Source organism: Pseudopipra pipra, chromosome 3, assembly GCF_036250125.1.
Source record: "Pseudopipra pipra isolate bDixPip1 chromosome 3, bDixPip1.hap1, whole genome shotgun sequence".
In the NCBI taxonomy this organism is placed as follows: Eukaryota; Metazoa; Chordata; class Aves; order Passeriformes; family Pipridae; genus Pseudopipra; species Pseudopipra pipra.
The window spans coordinates 78,990,504-79,013,950 of NC_087551.1; the positions used below are offsets into that span (position 1 = coordinate 78,990,504).

Sequence of the window (23,447 nt, forward strand, 5' to 3'; positions counted from 1 at the left end):
GGCGCGGGGTCCGCCGGCACGCGCGCACGCACGCACACCCCCCTTCCCCCCCCACTCCCGCGGGAGGGAGCGAGTGAACGGGTTCTGCGCATGCGCACCCGCTGGCGGAGGGGCGGGGCGGGCGTAGCGCCGCCGGCGCGGCCGCTATTCTCGGAGCGGCCTTACGCCACTCTCCGTGCGCAGGGCCCGCGGCGGGAGTAGGCGCGGCGGCGGGTGCTGCGCCCCTGGCGTAGCGTTGTTGTGAATGGAGCGCACGGCGGGGCGGGGAGGTGACGTCAGCCTGCGAATGTCAACAATGTAGCGATTGAGGGGCGGGGGCGGCGCTGGGCCGGGGCGCGGGAGGCGGCGGCGGCGGCGGGCGAGAGGGCGGCAGAGCCGGGCAGCGCAGCAGCGGCCGCGGCAGCAGCAACACAGCAGCGCCGCCTTCTTTCCTCCGCCTCCGCTGGCCGGGCTGCCACCGCCGCCAGCCCCGGGTGCCGCTCCGGCAGCGACACAGCCCGCTGCGGTGCCGCTCCCCCTCCCCCCCGCGTCCCTCCCTCCACCCGCCCTCCCTCCGCTGCGGCTTTCTCTCCTCCTCCGGCCCCCCTGCCAGCCCTCCCCTCCTTCCCTCCCTTCCCCCTTTATTTTTCTCCGCAAGACTTTGGCTCTGGAAACAGCTGGTTCAAAGCAATCGCCATGTGATGATCGTCTGGGTCGGGGTTTTTTTTTTCATTTGGGGGGGGGAGGGTGCAGGTTTCTGACCGCAGAGAGATACTAATAAGAATTTCCGAAACAACAGCAGCAGCAAGAACAAGAGCAATCCCCCCCCCTTTCCCCAAACCTCCTCAGCCGTAACAGTCCCCCCACCGCCCCGCCCCGGGCCCACTCCACCCTGCCCCACCGCCTCCCCTCCACCTTCCCCCCAGGCTGCAGCGACAGGGGCGACCCCCGAAAGTTGCGCGGAGGCGAGGTGAGTGCGCCTGTTCCGCGGCTCGGCAGCCCCGCTGGGGAAGGGGAAAGGGAAGGGGGGGGGGCAAAGTTTGGGGGGAGGCTGGCTGGGCGGGGGGGGCAGCGTGGTTTTCCCCCTCCTCCTCCTTGTCCTCCTCCTCCTCCCAGGAGCAGCAGCTGTTGCGCGGGGTCAGGCGGGGGGCTGCACCCCCGCCTCTGGAGCTCCGCGGGCTGTGCAGGCGCGCTTAGTGCTTATTCCTTAAAGTGGGAAATACGCGCGTTGCGTAACGGGGAGTGCGCGGCGGGCGCCCCGGTTCTGGCGCGTGAGCCCGTGCGCGCTCCCCCGCGCCGCGCTCCGCTCCGCACGGCCGGAGGCCGGGGCAGCCCCTCCGCCCGGGGCTCCCCCGCCGCCCGCCCCCGGCCCCGCCGCCCGACCACCTGCAGCCGCTCGCACGGGCGCCGTACCCGCCGAGCCCCCCGCTCCCCCACGTTCCCGTAGGTCCGGAGAGGGATGCGAACTCCGGTAACAGTTCCTGGGATGGCGAAGGCGCGGTGTGCGCGCAGGGCAGCGCGCCGCGGAGACGCTGGCTGTCACGGAGGAAGCTGAGTGTGAAATCGTGCCTCTCCTTTTGTGGAGCGGGCTATTTTGGTCATGCAGCGGGTGTCTTGCTTAAATCGCTTCAGTTGCCGTGAGATCATTGTGCCCTTGTTGGTGAAGCCCCGGAGACTCCGGAGTAAACCCTGGGTTTCAGTCTTTAATAATAAACGTGAGACAGGGGCGACATCTGATTAGAAATACTCCTTAGGATGTTGGAAAGATTGGGAAATTACAGCGTTGCTGTTTGCTCTAGTTGAAGCCATGTCAGGGTTTTCCTGATGAAAGCCTGTTTTCAGAGACTTTGGAACTGTCGCTAAACTTGTGCATATTTTAATTTTGTGTTCTGAGACTCGAGCTGGAAACAAGTCGGAATTTTTATGAGCTGGGAATTGTCTGAGATTCTGCCGTAGCTGGTGGAATGCTCTGTAGTTTGAGGAGGGTGGTGATGCTTGGGTAAATTGACTTTTTCAGGTATGTAAATACTGAAACTTGAGATAATTGCGTTTGATGAGATGGATAGACTAAAATGATAAGGTGGTGTGTTACACTGTTGCCACAACAGCCCTGTAGACAACAGCTTTAAAACGCTGTTCTAGGAGCCTTACATCTGACAAATAGAAATAAAATTCCACTTTAGATGTGGGCTTGCGCTTTTAAAAGCCTGTGTTGCCTTTTGTATCCACCCGTCTGCCCCCTGTCACTGAGATCTGGGCAGTTGTGTGGCAAAATGGATCGGTGTTGTACTTCCCTGTGGTGTACTGAACCTGTGCTTTCAGCAACGTTTTTGACATTTGACCCTCTAGCTTCAAAGGCTGTTCTGAAGGTGTTCTGCAAGGAATGGAAGGAAGCCGTGACTAATTGGAAAAGCAGAGAACTGAAAAATCAGGATCATAGGTCTAGTTTTCTTGTTACTTTCCTCTATAACACTGAACGAGCCATGCAAACATGTACGCCTGTACAGTGAGCTGTCAAGTGGGCAAGAAAGGTCACTAGTGATTTTGGAAATAGGGTGGTTGTCAAGATATTTAATAATCTTTTGCAAAAATGCTCTACAGAAGCAGAGTGTGCATTTCTGGGCAACTCTGGGCAAGTCTGGTGTGTGACTTGTGGTTAAACAACTAATTTTTTAAAAAACTTTTAGCACTGTGAAGAGTGGATGGGGAAGATGCGCACAGCAAATACATGACTAATGCATATGCTGACAGATCCCAAGTTGATAATCAACAGCAATTGTTTATACCCGGGTATCTCACGCTGAGAAACAGTGCTAGGACAGGTATTCCTAGTCCTTCTCTGACTCAGAGGCACATCTGGAACATCTGGTGGTGATAATGTGCACGCTGGCAGAATGCGCTACTAATGAAGGGGAGGAAGGCATCCCACCTACCTTCTTTACAGCAAGAAAACATTGGCTGTTCACTCTTCTGTGCTGGGCAGCAAGGAAAGTTATGGATAAAACCTGAGTTACTAGCTGAGGATAACTGTTCAAATCACAATAGATAGCCATTGATGTAATGCTCCTAATATGAGGAGATTTTCGTAAATCTTTGACATTGTAAAAGGCTTCAGATACTCATTGAAATAATAAAATCTCTATATAATTATCTTACATATCTCTTTCTGCATGTTCATAATAAATGACAGAGAGAGCCAAAAATAAAATCCTGTGTAGATGATGTGTAGTGTGAATATGTGACAGAAGTTGCTTGCCTTTGCTTATTTCAAAACTTTCATTGCTTGATTTTTTGTTCTGAAGTGCAATAGCTATTTTTCTTAATGAGGCTGCAGTATGATTGCCAATTACTTATTTTCCTCAAAAGGTGTAATGAAAAATTCAGCCTTTTTTTTTTTAAAGAAGAATAGAAATAGATATTTTCTCATTGTGTGCCTGTGACATTCTTTTTGGATAAGACTTCGCATATGCACAGAGAAGGAGGAAACCTCTTAGAGTGTAGCTAAGAAACGTTTATGGCACTAAGCTGAAAAATGAGGTGTGTAACATGACTATATGCAAAGTAATCATTTTGGTACTAATGACATTTTTATGTAATAAATGTTTGGTGAAATTGAATAGCATTTATTGTGTGATGTGAACAGAGTCTCTTGTAGTTTTAATTTAGGTGGTATGAACATGGTTTATGTATTCAAATCAAAATGTATGTGCCTTTTCACTTAAAGGAATGCTCTCTGAATGGCTTCTTAGTTTACACTAAGAACATACCTGTAGTGTTGAGAAGATCTGACTTTGATTTGAAGGCATGCATGCTTAAGTCTTTCACCTCTGCGTCTCAATTTCCAGCTCAACTCATTTTGCATGTGATGGTTGTATATTAATGGTTTCTGAGTTGAACTGTTTGGGGAAATATACCAATCATTCTGTTGCTGTGATGAAGAAAATTCAGATTTAAACTTTACACTTTCTCCAAGTCCAAGTTAGTCCTCCTGCTTTCAGTGTTCCTTCTGACTATAGATACTGTAAGAGAATGTGTAAGAGTGTTGTTCTGATATTGCAGTTCTTTACTGATATTTCAGTTGGTGTCTAAATGATTTTATTGTAGTAGATGAACAGGCAGTAGAGTAACTCCCTCAGGTTTCCCAGAACAGTGTTCAAACTACTCATTTAGGCTTTTACAAAAAATGGTCATCCCTTTAAATTCAGCCAAAAGATACTAACCTTGACAGCTGTCTGAACATTACGCATTCATTTGTAGCTTGCATCAAGAAGATTTAAAATGTATGAATATAGCCAGCTGAGTTGCAATGTGCTCATCTTGCTTTTTAGATAGGCAGAACCATCTTTGTAGTGGATTGAAAAGAGCATGGACTATGAATTACAATTCTAAAGCATAGAAGCAGGGAATGTATACAAATGCCAGTGATGGGCTCGCAGCTCCTGAGTTACTAGAACTAACGATCAAACAGCAACCACAGGTTCAGAACAGGTAAATAAAAAGGAATGAGGGATTAAGTTCGGGAAAACCCCTATACTAAAAGTTTACATGTATGGCAGAAACTGTACAAAGAAAACTTTGATCTGTCAAAAATCGGGCTCACAAGACTCCTCTGCTTGATTGTATTGATCTTCATGCAGAAGGAACCACAGCAACAACCTGAAGAACACCAGCTGCACTGCACTGGCATCTCAGCAGATCAATAGATGTGTCCCTGTTTGGCTTGAAAAAGGTTGTCTGTAAAAGCTCCTACTGCGTTGGGGGCTGAACTGCAGCTCCTGCGTGGGTGAGGGGGCTGCCAGGTATGCAACCCCTCTGTGCATAACCCCTCAGCCTTCCCCCCTTTGCTGTTTACACCTGCTGAGGTAAACCTGCCCCTGGAGCCAGCTGGGACACTCCAGAATCAGTGCCTCAAAGGAAACGGAGGAGAAGGTGGTGATGGCTGCAGGGGCAAGAGTCATGGGGAGCTGAGCTATGCCTTTTTCTTCTTTTTAATTTGAAAGGTGACCTGAAAGGGTCAGATTCTCCCAGATTTATTCCGAAGACTTATTATTTGCATACAACTTTCTCTGCTATGGTATCAACTGAGGATGTCTAAAAAGCTATTAGGATCGAAAAATATGGGAATTTCCAGTTTATCTGTAGTAGGAGTTGAAATAGAAACCCGAAGGTTTTTTTGTTTTGTTTTGCTCCTGTGCTTTGAAAACACTCAGCCGGGCTGTGATGGGTAGATGGGTTTTGGCGCACAGGTTCAAACGGAGTCTCCCCGCCAAGAAAAACAGGAACTGTTTGCTGCCTGTCACCACACAGGGCTTCTGGGCTGTGGAGCAGCAATTTCGTTTTTTGAAAAGAGGAAAAGCAGCTTAAATAAACAAATAAAATAGACTTAATCTCAGGTACTTACTATAGCTGACATCCACTGAGTTGGTTTTTTTTCTTTTTTTTTAATTTTTTTTTATTGGAGATTGCTTTAAAATTTAAACCTGAACTAGGAAAACAGGAACTGTAGGTGTGGAGGTGTTCCTTCACCCCGATTTGCATGCAGCCTGTTTTTTATTTAGTGGGTAGGTGTGTTCGGTGTATGTGAGAGCAATTGAACATGTCAGCAGTTTCCTATGAGCTGCTCTTGCTGACTCACGTGTCTGGTGCAGCTTGGAGCTACCCTGGCTATAAACTATCCACAATAGGAGGCGCGGGCGGAGAGACCGTCAGTGCCGAACCGCTGTTCAAAGGTTATTTTCAGTTCTTCGGTCACTGCTTTGCTGTGGTTTTCTTCCCCAGTAACATCAAAATACACTGTCATTTTGCTAGGCTGCTATTCCTCTAGGTGGATAGGGTTAAGTTCGAAGCGCATCTAGATTCTATGGATGTTCAGCAGACTAAACCTCTGGGGTTTATTTTTCGGGTTTTTTTTGGTTTTGTTTTGTTTGGGTTTTTTTGTGTTTTGGGGGTTTCTTTGTGGTTGGTTTGTTTGTTTGTTTTTTGGTGAATGGGATGTTATCAAAAAAATCCCCTGGAGTATTGTTACAAATTTGGATATGGCAAGTCTAGCCTATGAGCTGTATTTACCTTTTCCAAAAACAAGCTGTAGAGTCTCCTACCCTCCACCCCTTTTTTTGATAGAAATCTTTTTTAAAGCCAGCAAGGAGTTCTGATTAAACTTTGAAAACCTGGGTTTAGCTATTCTTAATTTTCAGAATTTTACTATTTCCTAGTCTGTTTATTGTCTCCTGTGTGGCAATATCACTGGCTGCTGAAGGATTCCTTCATCTGCTCACGCTCCTGTACGACTGCTTCTTTATTTACAGACTCTGTTCTGATTACTCATAAGGATCCTAAAAGTATAGCTTCTGCTGACTGATGATTTTTAACTGATCTTCTTGTTGTGGGTTTGTTTTTTTTTTCCTCTTCCCTCCTTTCTTAGTTGATCACAAAAGCCTTTGCAGAAGTGGAGTGAATTAGCCATCTGCAGTTCTGGATTTACTGCCACAGAGTTTAGATTCATAGTTGTCTTTTGTGTATTTTTCTTGTGGAATGGGATGAAAAATAAGCGATCTTTGAAAGTGTGATAAACAAAATCAGCTGGTATAGAAGAGGGTTTAATTACAAGGTGAGTTCTTGTCACTTGTTTTGTTTTTAGTCAACTTTGACCAGTAATGAATAGAAAACCACATTGCGAGCTTTGTAACACATGAAGAAAATGGGTGTTCTTGGTTTCCGCCAATACAAATGACTCATCAGTATCAGTAGGGTTTCTACTTCTAATAATAAAACTGTGAAAGACCTTTAAAGCATGTGGTTTTGGCCCCTACTCTTAGTGAAAGGTTGGAAAATATTACTTTGGGAATTTTTTTTTTAGACTTATGGAAGATTTAGTGATTTTCTTTGCAACAGTGAAAGATCTTATGCCCTCCAAAGGAAACCTACATTTGTACCACTGCTTACAGTGCTAAAATCTTCCCGTCTCCTGTCTCCTCCTCAGTGTTTTGCATTTCAGTGCGGAGTATTGCCAATCCTTAGCCTCCGTGTCAGAGATACGCATCAGGAAAATGTAATCTATTTGTGTCAAGTGGGGGAAGACTTGACACACTACCTCATCTTGCTGAGCTGCTGTCCTCCATCTCTTTTCCAATCTGGTAAAGAAGGGGACAGTAAGACTGCCAAGTGACCTGTATTGCTGTTTGAGCTGGGATCAGAGGATCTGGAGAGGAAAGTAAGCAGAAAATAGGAGTTGAAGAATAAATGACAACTGTAAGATGTGTCTGTCGCTGCCTGGAAGGAAACGCCTTCCAGTACTGAAAGTGATACTGAAAAAAGGGCAAATCAGAAAGTGATCTATTAAATTCTTCTATTTCTCTCTCTCTCCCCCTTTTGAAAGGTAATAGTTTTCAAATCCTTTTAGCTGTTTACCTATGAAGATGAAATATTTTCGTAAAGATTCTGCCCTATGTTCAATGCAGTAAAGCAACCCTTAGAACATACTGCTTTTTGTTTGAAACTGCACTTTGTAGAATGCAAGGTTATCTTGTGTTCATGTAAGCAGAGCATGGTCTTCATGCTGTTATAGTATATCAGATTTTAATTCTTTTATTCAAGGTATTGTACTTTTAGCGGTAGTCCAATCAGTGTCTCCTGATCTGCCGCATTAATATTTAGTGTTGTTATATGTTTTCAAGTTGCCTGTGATATAAGATTTAAAGAGTATAAATGAGTATAAATTTTCACCCTCATAGAGTGAAAATTCCAACATTTATGAAACCTCCATGTTTATTTTCTCTGTTGCTGCAATATTTATACTAGTAAGTTATTCCTTATAAGGATGGGATGATTCTTTGACTCTTCTATTTTACAAGCAGAGTGTGCTTTTTACCAAAGCCATTCTGGGGCAGATCCTCAGAATATCTGGAGCCATCCCAGCTCCCTCCTTGTCAGGGGGCATCGTTTACCACTAAATATTTAAATATATTTATGTAGTTAATTTCTGTTGTGCTGAAATGCCTGGAGTGTGTTAGTCAGTTTCTTGTGTAACTAGGCTGGGATGGAGAATCTTTGTGTTGTAGCCTCTTACTGGGAGAGACGCCCTAAAAATAGAGGCGCAGAAGCCTGTGGAAATAAAACTTTGAAAAATGTGAAAATCCAGTTGTTTGTTACATGGCAACAATAAGACAGATTTTACTATTTTCAGATTGGTATAGCGGAAAAGGCCAATTTCCAGCTTAACAGATTTATTTATGGACAGTTCTTAATGAAGTTCACAGAAGGACTTCAAAAAAAAGTGTCAGTGGTCATTCAGAGTTCAGGAGGATGTAGGTTCAGTGCTCTGATTTCACCTTGTCTTCAGAAAATCTTGCCATCAGAAGTGTCATGAGGGTTGTTGGATCACAGCAGAGGAATAATGTGTCTAAATCTCATCCATGGTTTGAGCTCTGCTGACTCAGAAACGGGATTTGTGTCTAAAATCACTGAAGGCTGGACCTGCAAAGGGCTGCTGACAGTGTGGATACTGAACTTTGAGACTGATTCTGCTCAGCATCTCCTCTCCTTGCCTTTGCTTGCCCTGGCACCTGTCTCACCCCACAGTGGGCCAGCGCCGAGAGCTAAACTGGTAGGAAATTTTTCACTGTATGTATAGGGTTAGTTTTGTGCGTGTTAAGTTTACTTAACACGTAAGAGTCTGTCAAGAGTAGAGTCTGTCAAGGACCTGGGTAATGGGTCAAATTAAATCAAAACTTGTTAAAAGACCTGGAGCTGACCCAGGGACATATGATCCCCAAAGCACACTGACCATCACAGCATCATGCCTCTTCTGAAGGTCACTCTTCTCTTGCTTTAGTAATGTGGCAGCTCTGCAGGAAACCATTAGCAGCCTGTACCCAGCCTAACCTGTAGCTTGGCAGTAGGAGCTTGCTTCCAGGGGCATGAGAGGTTTGGGATGTTAAATTTTGGCTTATGTCTGCAACAAACAATTAAAAAGAAGTTAGAGGAAAGCAGAACTCAATCAAATGCCTCTTTGATGTTAACAAAATGCAAAAGCACTATCTTCTGCAAATATTCAAATAACCTGAAAGAGGGTAGGTTTAGATTACGTATTAGGGAGAAGTTATTTACTGTGAGGGTGATGAGACACTGAACAGGTTGCCCAGAGAAGCTGTGGATGCCCCGTCCCTGAAAGTGTTCAAGGCCAAGTTGGATGGTTCTTTGAGCAACATGGAAGGTGTCTCTGCTGTGGCAGGGAGGTTGGAACTAGATGATCTTGAAAGTCCTTCCAACCCAAACCATTCTATGATTTTATAACTGTTCTAATTCCCACCTGATTCTGGCTTCTCCTGGTTGTGTCACCAATCTCCCAGATGTGATGAGCTCTTGTGAATTTTAAACCTGTTATATCTGAGGCGATGAGCAGACCTGGTGACTGTGGAGAGTTTTTTGAACCATGTGGCTGCAATCTTAGACCCTCAAGTCTTCTTGCAATCTTTTATCACTCTGGGGATGATGGCAAGCAATGCTGAGTAACAGGTTCAGCAGATGACCTGAGTGACTTCAGTTTACTCAAGTGAGGGAGGGAGTCTAACTTCACCCTTCATAACAAGTGGGTGAAGTTAAGGGGTGGTAACAGCTTGTGCCACTTGGTGAGAACAGGAGGTCTTGCTTGGCCGTGTGCTTGTTGTTCTTTGCTGAGCTGATTCAGCTTTCCAACCTAGTACCTGTCAATTTACCATTTTCTTAATCCTGGCTAATTTTCCTAGGCAATTTGATGAGTAAGACCTCAGGTCTAAGGAGCAGCAAGGCTAAAGCAGGAAAGACAGGGGGAGCAGTGGGGGTGCAGGTTGCTGAGGGGCAAACCCAAATCCCCTGGAGTTGCTATGCATAGCATCACCCCACGTGGCTGCTGTTGTTTGGGAGAGGGATGGTACTGCTGCCATTTTCCTGTGTGCCTGAGCAGCGCTAGGGGTGATTTTCAGTAAAGCTGAGTGCTAGTCATGCATATTAGACAAGCTTTTCACCAGAACCTGACTAGCAAAAATGGAAGTGTCTGCAGGCTTTTGGTTAGGTCCTCCTGAGCTGGCAAACCTAAATTCTGCTTCAGGTCAATTTCAGGTGTCTGCTGTGCCTGAGATATTTCTTTGTGTGGAACCTGTACCCTGCAAACACGGCAATTTAACTTAATTTCCAATCTCTTCATTTATTCCTGTAACTTATTAAATGTGTACCAAGGGAAAGTGTGGAGCAGAGTTCTTCTTACAGAAATCCAAATTAAGTGATGGTGTGAAGTAATCATGAGGTATAAGCTAACCTCAATATAAAACCTGTGGTAAATTATAAAATATATGCGTAGTTTGTCATGGCTGGAAAATCATGGGCAATGCAAATTTAAGCACTCTGCAAGGAAATTTTTTGTTTGTCTTTTCCCCCTTCTTGGTCCTCTTCATTTGTCTTATTATTAGACTAAAAGTAGAGTCAGTGATTCATTCAGTAATCTCTTTCTTGGACAGTTAGTCATCTGCCAATTTGTGTTAACTTTCCACTTTGTTCAGAAAGTGAGTAATGCTTATGTACCAACCAGCAAATTCCAAGCTGAAAAAGCTGTGAGCATCATTCAAAGCATCTGCAAACTTTCTCCTAAAAATTTTTACCATTCCATAAGATCAAAGCAAGTAAGGTCTGGCATGCAGTGTGGTACAACTACAGTCCAGTTGTTTTGTCTAGTCCCAGTTATTAAAGCAAAATACAAGGTTACAAATGCAGTGCAGAAGTTCTGTTGTACAGCAACCAGCATGTTTCTTAATCAGTTGTGATACTTCATGTTTTTCTTCGCAACTCCTGCTTTCAAGGGGTAAATATTGCCTCCTTACTTCCCTCCTTCCCTCCCCAGACTGCCATGACTTGCTAATTTCTCAACAAATTGTGATGCTATCAAGACTAATTTAGTGAAAATAGTTTTCAGGGAAAGTAATAATTGGTATTAGCTGCCTGCCGCAGATACTTCTGGTGCCTTTCATGATTAGTTTTGATGGGAAAAAAATTATTGTGCTGTTGAAGTGTTATCTATGTAGAACTTGAAGCTGTAAAGTCTTTCTATAGCAATGGGGTAGATATTTTGATCTCAAGGTGATGCCCATTATTTCTGAAGATGAACACAGTACTTGTTTGAGTCACTTGAGAATTTTTTAGTTACTTTTTTCTTCCTTATGGAAACTGGAGTAGTGTAAAGAGTAGCAAGGTCAGTAGTGTCACAGGAGAACTTTATAGGACCAAAGTCTTTACAGTCTGCTCTAAAATAACATGAAAGCGCTGACTACCACACTTAGCAGCAAAGGAATTCAAAGTGCAGAAGAGGCTTGAGTGCTGTGGGGAGTATGTGCATATGTGGGGATAGGGCAAGGTGATGGTGGTAAACATGAATGCCAAAAGCAGCTTGCTTGGTCCCATGCTTTTCCTTGTTCCTTTCACGGGTGCCTGTTGTCCTCCCATGCAACTTCAGTCCATTTCTTGCAGTGAAGTTGTCTTCTCTGTATATGGTTGTCCTGTAGTGCAGGTGGTTTTAGGATGTCCCTGGTGCCACGGTTCTGTAAACAGGCAATGCAAAAGCTGGCGGAGGGGAAGGAATAGCCTTTAGTTGTGGGGTCTGTAGGCAGCCCGTGGCACCTTCCTGCTGCAGCATGACGGGGCCATAGCAGAGTTCTGTTGTGCTCTGCTTTTGTCTGAATAAGAAAAATGTTATTGGGTCTTGAGGAAAAGGTACAGGAACATCTGTTTTCCCAGACTGGATTCCTAGAATCCAATTCCATTCCCTGTGAATACCCAAAATGTCCTGGTAGCCATGTGCCAGTGAGAAGAATTATGTCTTCTGAAAGGTTTTTCTTCGCAGTCTTACTTTGCACATCAGCAAGTTTGGATAGTTTGGTTAAGCATTGGTCAAACAGCCGCAATGGAGATGCTTATTTGAACACCAGCCTTTGGAATTTGCCCATGCTGGTTATCTGCACATTTTCCAGTATCAGCAGTGTTAGTTAATGCACTCCCCCACCGCACATAGGATGTCTGTGCCCACACCAGCATTGCTTTCGGGTTTCTGATTTAAACCTTCAGAGCATTACAAAGAAGGTTGTCTCCTTGCTGGTTGTGGGATTTGAGGGGTGGGGGTGGAGGAGGTGGGCAGGCAGAGAAGAGCAAAGGCTGAGGTTGGTGGTGCAGCTATCAGTTGGGTTCAGTGCACACTGTGCATGTGTGACTCAAGAGATGGCTGATTCACCGCCTGAAGATGGTTTGGGTTTTGTTTTGGTGTTTTGTTTTTTTGCTTCATTTTTGTTTGTTTATTTAAAGAAGTATTCCACCCAGAGGTGAGAACTGGTGCTGTTTTGTTGGACTGTGAGTAAACCAGCACTGCAAAGAATGCCTTTGCTTCCAGCCTTTTGCTCCAGATGTCCATAGGTCAATTCCAGGCAACAGACATCGGGGGAGACAGGCACCTGACTTTCATGGGGCTGTGCAGTGTTTGGGCGATTGCTTAAGTGCCAGGTTTGGCACTTCAGGTTGCAGGTCACCTGGACGGGGCAGAGGAGGCTGCAGGATTTACAGCTGTACTTGGTCTAACACCCTGGCACAGCTGCTTTGTGTGGCTGGCTAGAGACAGTAGGGTGAAGGAGAGATGACCAGGCGCCAGAGACCTTGTAGATGTTGAAACCCAGATAAGGGCAGTGTTGACTGTTGCAAAGCTGAAATCATATTCAGGGCATTTTTATCTGAGGAAGAAAATATATATATATATATATATATATATATGTATGTATATGTATATATTTATTGATTTGATTTTGTGCCCTGTCCACCTTCCATTTGTTACCTCAGTATAAAGTTTAGGATATTCCCAGGAAGATGGGCACCCTAGTGCCATCCTCATGCACAGAGACAAGGAGGTGCAGCCAGGCGAGGGTTCTCCCGGGTATTTATAGAGGGGTGTCTCCTGCCCCGACTCGCTCTGCAGGTGTGCTGTGCAGTCGGTTAGAGAAACCACGAGTTGAAGGGTTCACTGGGGTGAAACAGTTTACAAATAGCTTTTCAGTGTTTGTTTTTATTTTTAACTCCCTCCCCACCCATGGGTCTGTCCTCCAGCGTATTGGCAAAGCTGAAATGGCTCAAAGAGAGAAAATCATCATTGCAGAATTTGCAAAGAACCCCAAGAGTTTCCAGAGGACCCTCGGAAACTGAGTTGCTTTCCCTGAATATTTTCTTTTTGCTCCTTTCTTATTTGGGGTTTACAGGGGTAAAACTTTTTTTTCTGTGGTGGCTTGGTGTTTGGAGGGGGAGTCATATGATGGTTTGGTTTTTTTCCTTAAAGGCTGATCACTGATGAAAAGACACCTGTAGCAGCATATTTGAAGCTGGTGGAGGCAGGGTGCCCTTCTGGCTCCTGCAAAGAGAGCCCCCAAACCAGATCCTGCTGCCCTGGCACCAGTTCCTGATGTCCCCAGCAGTATGATCCCACGGCTGGGCATCTTCTCTCAGGCACTTGGTGTGTGCCCTTTCTGCCTGAATTTTAGCTTATCACAGAGAAGTGATCTCAATCATACTGCCCTGTCTGAACATGAGAAGAGATTTAGACATTTCTCTGTTTTCCTAATCTGTGTTCAATTGCTTATGGAAAATTCTGGTCAAAAGGGTGAAATTTCTTTGCTGGGTGTTTAATCTCAAAACCACAGGTCCCAGTACCCAGGACACGCTAGTGGTAATGCCACGCTTACAGCCTTTTTCCAGCGCAGCGTAGGTGTGAGTGGTAGGCATGTGTGCGGAGGAGAAAGGGAAAGGGCACGAATGCAATGGAGGGGGGTCTGTCTTGCTCCTTGGGCTGCTTTTCTGGTTGGTTTTTAAATTAAAAAATGAGAAAGTAAGCCTGGCTTACCCGCAGACTAAGTTAATCATCACAGAGAGACCCGATGCTGGTACTCCATGTATGTATTTTCACACATGTGCTGATGGCTGCATGTATATTTTGTGGCTGGTGCAGCATAGCTGGAAAGTCTGTGGGAGTATGTCTGCTTCCTCTGAGGCTGATACAGGTGGTCAGGGAGGGTGGGGGGTGGAGTAGGAGATGCTTGAGGCGGGGTATGACACCCACTTCCTTTGGTGTGTAGTGCTGTGCACTCCAACCCACTGCCTCGCCGACAGCCAGGCGGCTGCAGGTCACGCCTGTGATACTTCGTCTTTGCTGTTACTGTAGGTTTATGACTAAGGTTGTGGTTTAATATGCCCTTTTTAGGTATGTGAAGTGTTTAAAATAATCCAGTGTTGCATTTCTTCTTTTTTCTTTTGTGTTTTTTTTTCCCCATGGCATTTTCTGCACTTAAAAGTTTCCATAATTTTTAAGAAACATAACTTCATTTTAAAAGAAAAAAAAAGTTTTCCCTGATTGTTACTCGTCAGCTAAGAGAATGCATGTTTTGCCTTTTAAAGATTGCTTTTTGAGATTAAATAATTTCATAGCCTTTAAATTTTAAATATGTAATACAAACTGTTGGTGAGCCAAAACAAAATAAAAAGAAAGCTTAAATACCTGGAATTTGTGAGGAAACTCTCTCTCTGTAGATGAGATGACTGTCTTCTGTAGCCATATCCCACAAAGCTTGGCGTTAACATTTGCAAGTACAGATTTGTTTCCTTGTAATTTTGAAATCTTTACTTGAGGGCCTGTAATTTTCTTTAACTGTTCAGGTACTGCTTACTACCTTGAATATTTGTTGAATGTATTGCATGTGGCTCATATTGCCTTGCATTTCAGATGAAATGCTATAGCCCGGCAAGCTACACTGGATAAAATTGCACGTGCTGCCTTGAGGAGGAGGTGGGAATGGAAGGGAGCAGACTTACGCTTGTACATTCATCTGATTGATGTAACACCCTTCTTTCTTAGCAGATTGTGCTGCTTTAGTGCCTGTGAGTCTTTTCCCCTCCCCCCCCCCCCCCCCAGTTCATGTCCTGTACTGCCATGGAACAGGATACAGTTTACATACTCCTCTTTTTTATTAAGATAAGTGTGTTTTTCCCATGGAGGTACCTGGAATATTTGGCATCAGTTTGGTTGACAGGACTCCAGGGGAGCTTGAGCAAGTTGAACTGTCAAATGGAGCTATGAGATATTAGAGGTGTATGGCAGTCTTTCAATGTTTGTGCCGCCTCATATATCCTTGTCAAATGAGAGTGTTACTGAAGAACCCAACAGTAGTTCTCAGTTGTGTGTTTGACGCTTTAGAAAATGTTGATATGCAACCATTGTGGAAGGGTTAAGGCTTGATACATGTTTTGAAAAGGAGTAACTGCAGGGAAATCTAATGTCCTACAAAGATGTAGCACGATATGTGAATCATTAGCAAAGTCATACACAATTAAATAGATTTAACTTGGGAAAAGGTGCTGAAAGTCTCATAACAGTTTGGCTTAAGTTCATCTCCTGCAGAAAGACTGCTGAGTTGGTGTATTTTGTATATTATTTGCTTTGTACTTGAGGTTGATGGTCTTTGTAACCGTGCAGTCCAGAATCCTTGTATAGATAAAGTTTCCCAGGTGTCCCTCCTTGAGTGTTGCAGGACCTCTGAGAGCAGCTCAATAGAAGGTTCCAGCCCTTCTCCAGAGGATCTGCTGCTCAGTGCTACCTTGGCTGGTTGTCCTGGGAGCTCAGCAACTCCTGTGGACTTAACCCAACTCAATGCCGGCAGGGTGATGAGTGGTCCCTGCATCAACGGAACACTCACACCTCTTGGATGATGCAGTTGGTGGGAATGGCTCCTGAATTGCTCATGAGGCAAAGACTACCCACCGTGATTTAGGGGCTGTTTGCAAAAAGGGACAAGATGAGGAAGGTTGAGTTGGAATAGTCATAAATGTTATGTGCAGCTGCCAGGCTGGAGTCATTGGATTAGAAAATGAGAGAGAAGATGGTGCAAAGCCAAGAAGCAGCTGAGAAAAAAATCAGAAATTACATGTAGAGTGAAAAATCAGAACACAGTCAAAGTCCAGTCCTCTGTCACATTGGAAAGGGAAATACATAATTAAAACTTCTATGTCGAAGTAGGTGATGTAGGAATTAAAACACATACCTGTTCCAAGTTGCTGCCTCCTATGCAACCTCACTTCCAAATTACCCCAAAAAAGAGCTGCTTGCTTACAGGAAACCATGTTTTTGACTAGAAGGTATGGTAAAAAGGCAGGGTGGGGCATAAATGTGCTTTCTTGTATGAAAGTCAAAGTGGAGGGTATGCTGCAGAGCATTGTAAGTGAATCTGTGCTGCTTTTCTCTTTTTCAAAATGAGTTCTGAAGGTATTGTGCTCTCAAGATACCACACTAGGCTTGAGCAGTTGAAAAAGGCACTTAACAGTAGCGGGGAGTTTTAAAGCATTCAACTCCACAAAATAACACAAGCATTTAGTTCAGCACATAGGACTTGCATGCTGACCAGTGGCACGTGGCAAATACAGTTTTTTTAACAGTCCTACTGGTAGACATAAATGAAGCAGACTGAGATCTCACTGTGGTTGCAAGCTGTGGCAGAAAAATTAGCACCACACTTTCCAATGGAAGCAGAACAAAAATGTAAAGTCTGCCAATTAAATTGGAAACAGCTCTTAATTTCCCCTCTCCTCCTCCTCCCCCAAAGGATGAATGGCTTACTCTTCTGGATGGAACTTTGTGTAATGACTCATGGTTTTTTATGGATTAGTGTGAATATGTAGGTGAGGGAGATGCTGGTATCTGAGAAACTATATATACTGTCTGGAAGAAATGTCCTGGAACGCAGAATAAATGAACATTTGATCTATCTCTCATGCTGAATTAATGGAAACATAAATGCAGAATACCCTCCTCCCTTTACTCCCTCTCCTCCCAGTTGCGATCATCAGATACAGAAAAAGCTTACAGTGAACAGAGAATGTGACTGTTATCAATAACTGAATTAGTCAATAAAATAAAGGTATTCCCTTTGCCCAGTCTGAAATACACATGGACAAGGCACCAAGAACCAGAATTGTGACAATGCAGACATCAACAATGAATGTGCTGAGTTTTACGGTGCCCTTTATGAGGTAGTTATTGTTCCAGTAGATTTCCAGCAAGGAAAGAAAGGCTCTTGCATCTCTTTGCTTTGTGCCTCTTTGGTCAGAGGACACTGGTCTGTGCTTTATCCACCAGCCAGAGGAAAGAGCATCACAGAGTTTGCTCTTCTGGTGGCACTGTGGCATGCCTTGTGTCACCAACTGTGACTGTGTCACCAACATACCTGCTGCTATAAAGCTATAGGTAGGCAAGTTGTATTCCTGCTGGGCTAGGCCAAAGTCTCATGGCTCTGCAGTCATCTGTAGCTGGTAACTTGAGCTGAAAGTGGATTCACATGGGGCTTTTCCAGAGGTCTGCAAAGTTTTCCACCTCAAGCCTCCTGTTTCACCCTCTCCTCTCTACAACCATTTACTTTGCATCCACTTGCATCAGAATAGCCATTAATGGCAAGTCTGCGGAAGTGATCATCTCCCAGTACTCTGCACTGGTGAGGCCACACCTTGAATACTGTGTTCAGTTTTGGGCCCCTCACTACAAGAAGGACATTGAGATGCTGAAGTGTGTCCAGAGAAGGGCAACCAAGCTGGTGACGGGCCTGAAGTACAAGTCTGATGAGGAGTGGCTGAGGGAGCTGGAGGTATTTAGCCTGGAGGGAGGGAGGTGTTTAGCCTAGAGGGGGGACCTTATTGCTTTCTACAACTACCTGAAAGGAGACTGTAGAGGAGTGTGGGTCAGTCTCCTCTCCCAAGTAACAAGAAATAGGACAAGAGAAAATGGCCTCAAATTGCATCAGAAGAGGTTTAGATGGGATACTAAGAAAAATTTCTTCATGGAAAGGGTTGCGAAGCATTAGAACAGGCTGCCTGGGGCAGTGGTGGGCTCACCACCCCTGGAGGTGTTTAAAAGATGTGTAGATGTGGCACTTAGGGATATGATTTGGTGTTAGACTTGGCAGTGCTGGGTTAATGTTTGATGATTTTGGAGGTCTTTTTCAACCTAAACAATTTTATGCTTCTAATAAAACCCCTGTCAATTAAATGTTTAGGTTAGAAAAGAAAAAAAGACATTTTTTTTTAAAAGATGTTTCAAACTCAGTAATTCATCTGTGTTTCTCATAAGTGATAGGAGTAAGGGGTACATCGTGGCAGAGGAGAAATGAGATCAAGCAGATGGGAAGATGGCCACATGTTGAGCTGGCATTACTGCAGGTACACATAGTGGGGCCTGCACCCTTCAGTTTTGTTTACTCTTCTTAGTCTGCAGCAATGTCATTTTCTCCACAACAAAAATTATATTCTAGATTAATGGCAAAAGTGAGAGAGAAAAGCATTCTTACATTCCTTTATTGCAGTCATACCTTAAAATTGGACCTTATGTAGTGAACTGCCCTTGTTGAGCAGTTTTTCAAAAATCTGTTGTAGTTGGGTCATCCTTTTTAGATTATTCACCATAGCTTACTTTAGCATTTAATTCTTGATATCTTATTAAGTAGGAGTATTGGATATCCTGAAGTCGGTCTTGAGTTCTGGTCTCTGCTTTCTTCTGGGAGTGTGTTGCTGCTCTTCTCCGAGAGGACTCTGGCTGTGGAGTCTCCTCAGTTCTCCAGAGGAGAAAACTTCAGTTTTCCCTTCAAGCAAGATGCCACGCAAGGCTTACTCTCAGGGTGCCACAATACCCTGGGAACATTTTCTGGAGAAGGGGAAAAGCATTTACATTAAAAACACACAACCACCACCACCAAAAAGAAGCAGCTGCTTTTCATATAAGTGTGGGGGGGTGAATCTGACAGTGTCTTTAGAGAAGTAAACTTATTTGGTCACATGCAGTGTCTCAGACCTCCCACCATCTGTTGTCAAAGGAGGTCTGACTTCCATTTTAAAACTAGTACCTGGCATGGAATAGAGTTATACTAAATCTTATTGCCTAGAAACCCAAACATGGATACATCCAGAATTCATATCGTTTGGTGTAATTTCTTGAAAAGAATTTAAAACTCCAGTGTTTATCTTGGATTCCTAGTGCAAGGCACAGGAGCGTATTTCATGATTAATGAGCTTTTCTGCATATTTTTTTTGTGCCTCTTGGCATTTAGTAGTCTCAGTGACCTAGCTTTTTATTTTACTTCTGTCTTATTGGCATTCTCATCAGTAGTCTCTCTTGAGATGCAAGAATCTACCCTCAACCAGCCCGTCTCTCGTGGCAGCGAGGATGTGGGCCAGTGCACTATCCTTGGACTCTGCCATTCACGTAGGTTAGCATTTCTGTCCCATTCCTGCCATCACTCCTTTTGGTTCTCTACTTTGGTACAACACAATTCCTACAACACATAAAGCTATCATCCTCACCTTGAAACAGGATCTGGTTAAGATGGGAAACAGCGTTATACTGGAATTTTCAGCCTAACTGAGAAGAGGTTAATTTGGGAACCACGTGAGTCCGGCCACAATACTTGCCATTCAGGGGGAGTCAGGTTTGCAGCCCAGGCTGGCCTGCATACACAGCAGTCTGGTGGTCCCAGTCACTGCGGCTGCCATGATGGCAGTGTAGACCTGTCCCACGCTGAAACAGAAGCCATAGGAAGAAGCACCCTTCAGCTGGCTTTCTCTGTCCTCAGAAGAGGAGAAACCCAAGATAAAAACACATGATTCCTGGCACTCTCATGAGAAAGGACTTTCCCTTCATGGATCTGTGCGAATTTTATGAATAGGGAGTAGCTTGTCTTAGACACGGGGCTGATCCTTCATATAAGACAGTGCAAGGAGCTTCTGACACTGAAGATAAGAAATTTATCCTTTCAGATGGGAGCTTTCTTGACTGGTGGCAGGCTGTATATGGCACATAAGTCTGTCTGCCTCCCCTGGGGTTTGTCCCTGCAGCTGCAGACCATTTGCTTGTGTATGTTTGCACCAAGGAGGTGGGGGGAGTATCTAACCAGCTGTAAATCAGTGAATCAGTGTAGGGGAAATGATTTCTCTTGGGCAGAGGAATGTTATGCTGGAGCAGAGGCTGAGTTTGGCAGGCCCTTCCAGTGGTTCAGGGAAGCCATGCCACTACTCTGCGGTAGCTCGCCTGACCTGGATAAGGGACTCCTGTTTGTCAGGTCCCACTGAAGAAGTCCTGGGTGCTTTACAGCCACTCTAAAGACATCTATGTCATCTCTGCTGCTTCAATCAAGGTGTGGAGGGGATAGACAAGAAATGTGGAGACACAGGACCAGTGCATGAACCAGTATCTCTGTAGAGCAAGAGCAGGGAGATGGAGAACTACTGAGAAATAAGGGTGTGCTGCAGATTAGGCAACAGCTCTCCAGGGACTGGAGCATGAGAAGAGCATGCTTTTGCTCCTGTATCAGTAGGACTTACGCTTCCTTTCCTGCCTCTCTCCTGACTTGGAGAGTAGTCAAAAGAGAAGTCATCTATTCAACCAGAGGCCCTTCTTGTTGCTTCTGCCCAGCTGAAGAGGCAACCGTAAGAGTTTTCCCATGCATTGCTGACTCTTCCTTCTTGGCTGTCGATGTATAAGCAAGTTCAGTGTATACCAGTTCGTTTTCCTCATATACAGGCAGTCTATCTATATAGTAAATATTTTTTGTCTTTCTCTAAATCCTGGGTACAACACACCTATTTTTTATGGTGATAGATGTGTGTTGATTTAACTAATTGTCTTAAATGGAAGCAGTCAGCAAGTAGATGGAGGGTTTTAATTTCGGGGAAGCCACTCAGAAAAAACAGCTGGATTTCTGTTCTGCATATGTCCTTATTCCACTTCATGCTTGACTAGTTTGGGAAGTGCTGTGGTGAGCACCTTACATGGTGAGTTTTGTCACCTGTGTGTCTGGATGCTCATTGCAGTGGCTGCAGAAGGAAGTGTGCCTAAACATCTGGGGCACAGAAAGTGGCCCAGCTTTATTTTTATGGAAGAAGCCTCAGATGTTTCCATGAGCCTTTTCTGCATCCTGGTGAGTAACCCAAAAGAGTGAACCTTCTATGATAGAAGCTGTTGGAAAAAATTTACTAGCTGGCAGCCTAGTGCTTTGGAGTATAGGCATCCTCCCAAGAGCTTGGTTTCCAGCAGGGTAAGGGGAACAGAGGAGACCGGATGGGGTAGTTTTTCCTGTGATTGACTAGTGTTAATTTTCTTGTGCCTTGCCCCGAAGCTTCTGTAGCTGTGCTGCCTGAAGCTGGTGGTAGAGTGGATCATGAGTGTGATCTGAGAAGGCATTTACTTGTGTACAGTAATAAACTAGTACATTGCCAGTATTCCCTCTGAAGGATACATTTGGGAGTCTTGTAAAAAAGTGTAAACAGAAAGTACCACTCTGTGGGGAACACTTAGCTTCTACAGAAATGAAAATGAGCAAAACTAAATGCAGTGTATTACATCCAGCAGACCACTATCCCTGTATCCAGTGATATAGATAAAGGGCTTGCTGTTGATATAAGACACCACGTTGTCCTGTGCTGATTTAGGGTCCCATCTCCTCCAAATGGAGAAGATGATCTATAGTGAACATTAGCAAAATAGCTGCCATTCCCTGTGTGGGACAGCTAAGACCATGCTTACAAGCTCTGTTCCAAATAACGAAACAGTCTTCACTGCATTTTTTTGGTGATTATTTCCTTTGCCTGGGAAGAGTGTTGTTTGAAAATCTACAGCTTATAAATATGTAGGGAGGCCTTGGTGCTCTGGCAGTATTATACTGATCTGAAAAACGTATGGCCAAGCTGTTCCAATATGTTTCCTCTTGGATCCTGAATATGAGGAATATCTATATGCTACAAAATCTTAAGAATCCTAACGCATCAATAGAGGTAGGATGGTACATCAGATGTAGCTTTGTTAGTGAAAAATGGAGGATAACTGACCCAGCAATGTTGATGTAAAGAATGCACCCCTTCAGTGTAATGTTTTGGTAGGTCAAGGGGATGGCAGAGAGTCTGGAAAAGGTCACAGCATGGACGTAAAGCATGAGTGTGACCATTAGCTATTGAGTCCAGCAAGGAAGGTATCCTATTTTGTTAATACTGCATATATTGTACTTTTCATTTCTTAACAAAAACCCAGATGTACCAATTTTAATGTGTTGCACTTTTGCTTAGTAACATAGCATCTTTCTGGGAAAACCTATACATAATAGTATTGTTTTAGTGGGCACAAATCTTTGCTTGGGCTACAAGCACATGTTTTGGATGCAACATGTTTAGGGCACTGCGCGTGGAGTTTTATATCACAATTGTCCTCTTTGCTTTTGTGGGTAAATTTTTTAGTACTAAAATACCGAACTATTAACACTGTGCTTCATTGTTAGACTTACTGACCTTTGCCTCTAGTTGGAAAGGGGGCAGGAAATCTTTGTTTCCTAAAAGCTGCCTGAAGTCACAGAAGAAAGCAGTATCCCTTCTGCTGGCAACATACAAAGTGACCTCTTGGTGCAAACAGAAATAACTGCAGCCACATGAAAGCTGTACAGAGGCTTGGCTGTGGGAAGTCGATGATGATGGGAAGTGAATAAACAACAGGGAACTGGGTGTTAATGTTGGTTGTGTCATATATGTAAACTCATAGATTGCAATAGTTCTGCTTATCAGAATCTGCAACCCATCTCCTCCCAGAGCAAGTGTGAGCCCCTGGAGCAGATGTATATGCAGTGCTTCAAAGGCAAGATGCACTTGTGAGCAAAAGAAAGGTCATCTTACAGGGAAGAGAAATCAAAGTTGTTGCCTCTTCCCTGACTCTTGGACTGCGTAAGAAAACAAAAAGCAATCCAGAATGGTGAAGATGAAACATCTCAGCCTCTCTTGCCAGTTGGAGAATTGTTAATAATGTTTATAGTCTTGGAACAAAAGACAAGAAAACAAGTTACTTAAGAAGGGAATCCATCACTGACAAAAATAGAGCTTTCAGCTAGTTTTTTGTCTGAGCCTGTGTTTCTTCAGCCAATCAATCCTGTTACTGAATAAAACTCTGGAAATAAACTTAACAAGATTAATGTCTGTAACTATTTGTAAAACCTATGTGTTATACCATCTCCTTAAATGAGATTATGTCGTGTTTATAATATTTACTCATATTTTGTCCCCAGTCTGGTCTAAAATTGAATAGTTTTCATTAATTTTTCTTGCTTGTTTAATTTCATGCTTAAACCAATAAGTTACAAATCCGCATGACTGCCCACTTATTGTTACACTCGGAATAATTGCACTGAGTCACTGTGCATGGACTTGGATTGCCATAGGGTGTTAATACTTGATACTTAAGCAAGCATGTTTATCTGAAAGCTGGCTCATCAGTCTGTGGAATGCAATGTTTACTACATGAAGTTCAACCTAGAATGATTGCAGTTAAGAGGTGTAGTCTGTCATCATTAATAATGCCTAGAATTAGTGTCGATATTTTCAGAGGTGTTTGGGAAATTATTTGCTAA

General features: G+C 44.1%; 1 protein-coding gene across 7 annotated transcripts in view; it reads left to right on the top strand.

Moving 5' to 3' along the window:
- Positions 1–248: 248 nt before the first annotated feature.
- The window catches only part of BACH2 (BTB domain and CNC homolog 2), a 193,347-nt gene continuing 170,148 nt past the window's right edge, over positions 249–23,447 (top strand). For 6 of the 7 annotated variants that reach the window (XM_064649959.1, XM_064649962.1, XM_064649958.1 and 3 more), the window contains exon 1: positions 252–949. The gene's annotated coding sequence lies outside the window, so the exon portion shown is untranslated. Of the gene's footprint in view, positions 950–23,447 lie in introns of all 7 variants that reach the window. The other variant, XM_064649961.1, reaches the window with a different exon arrangement.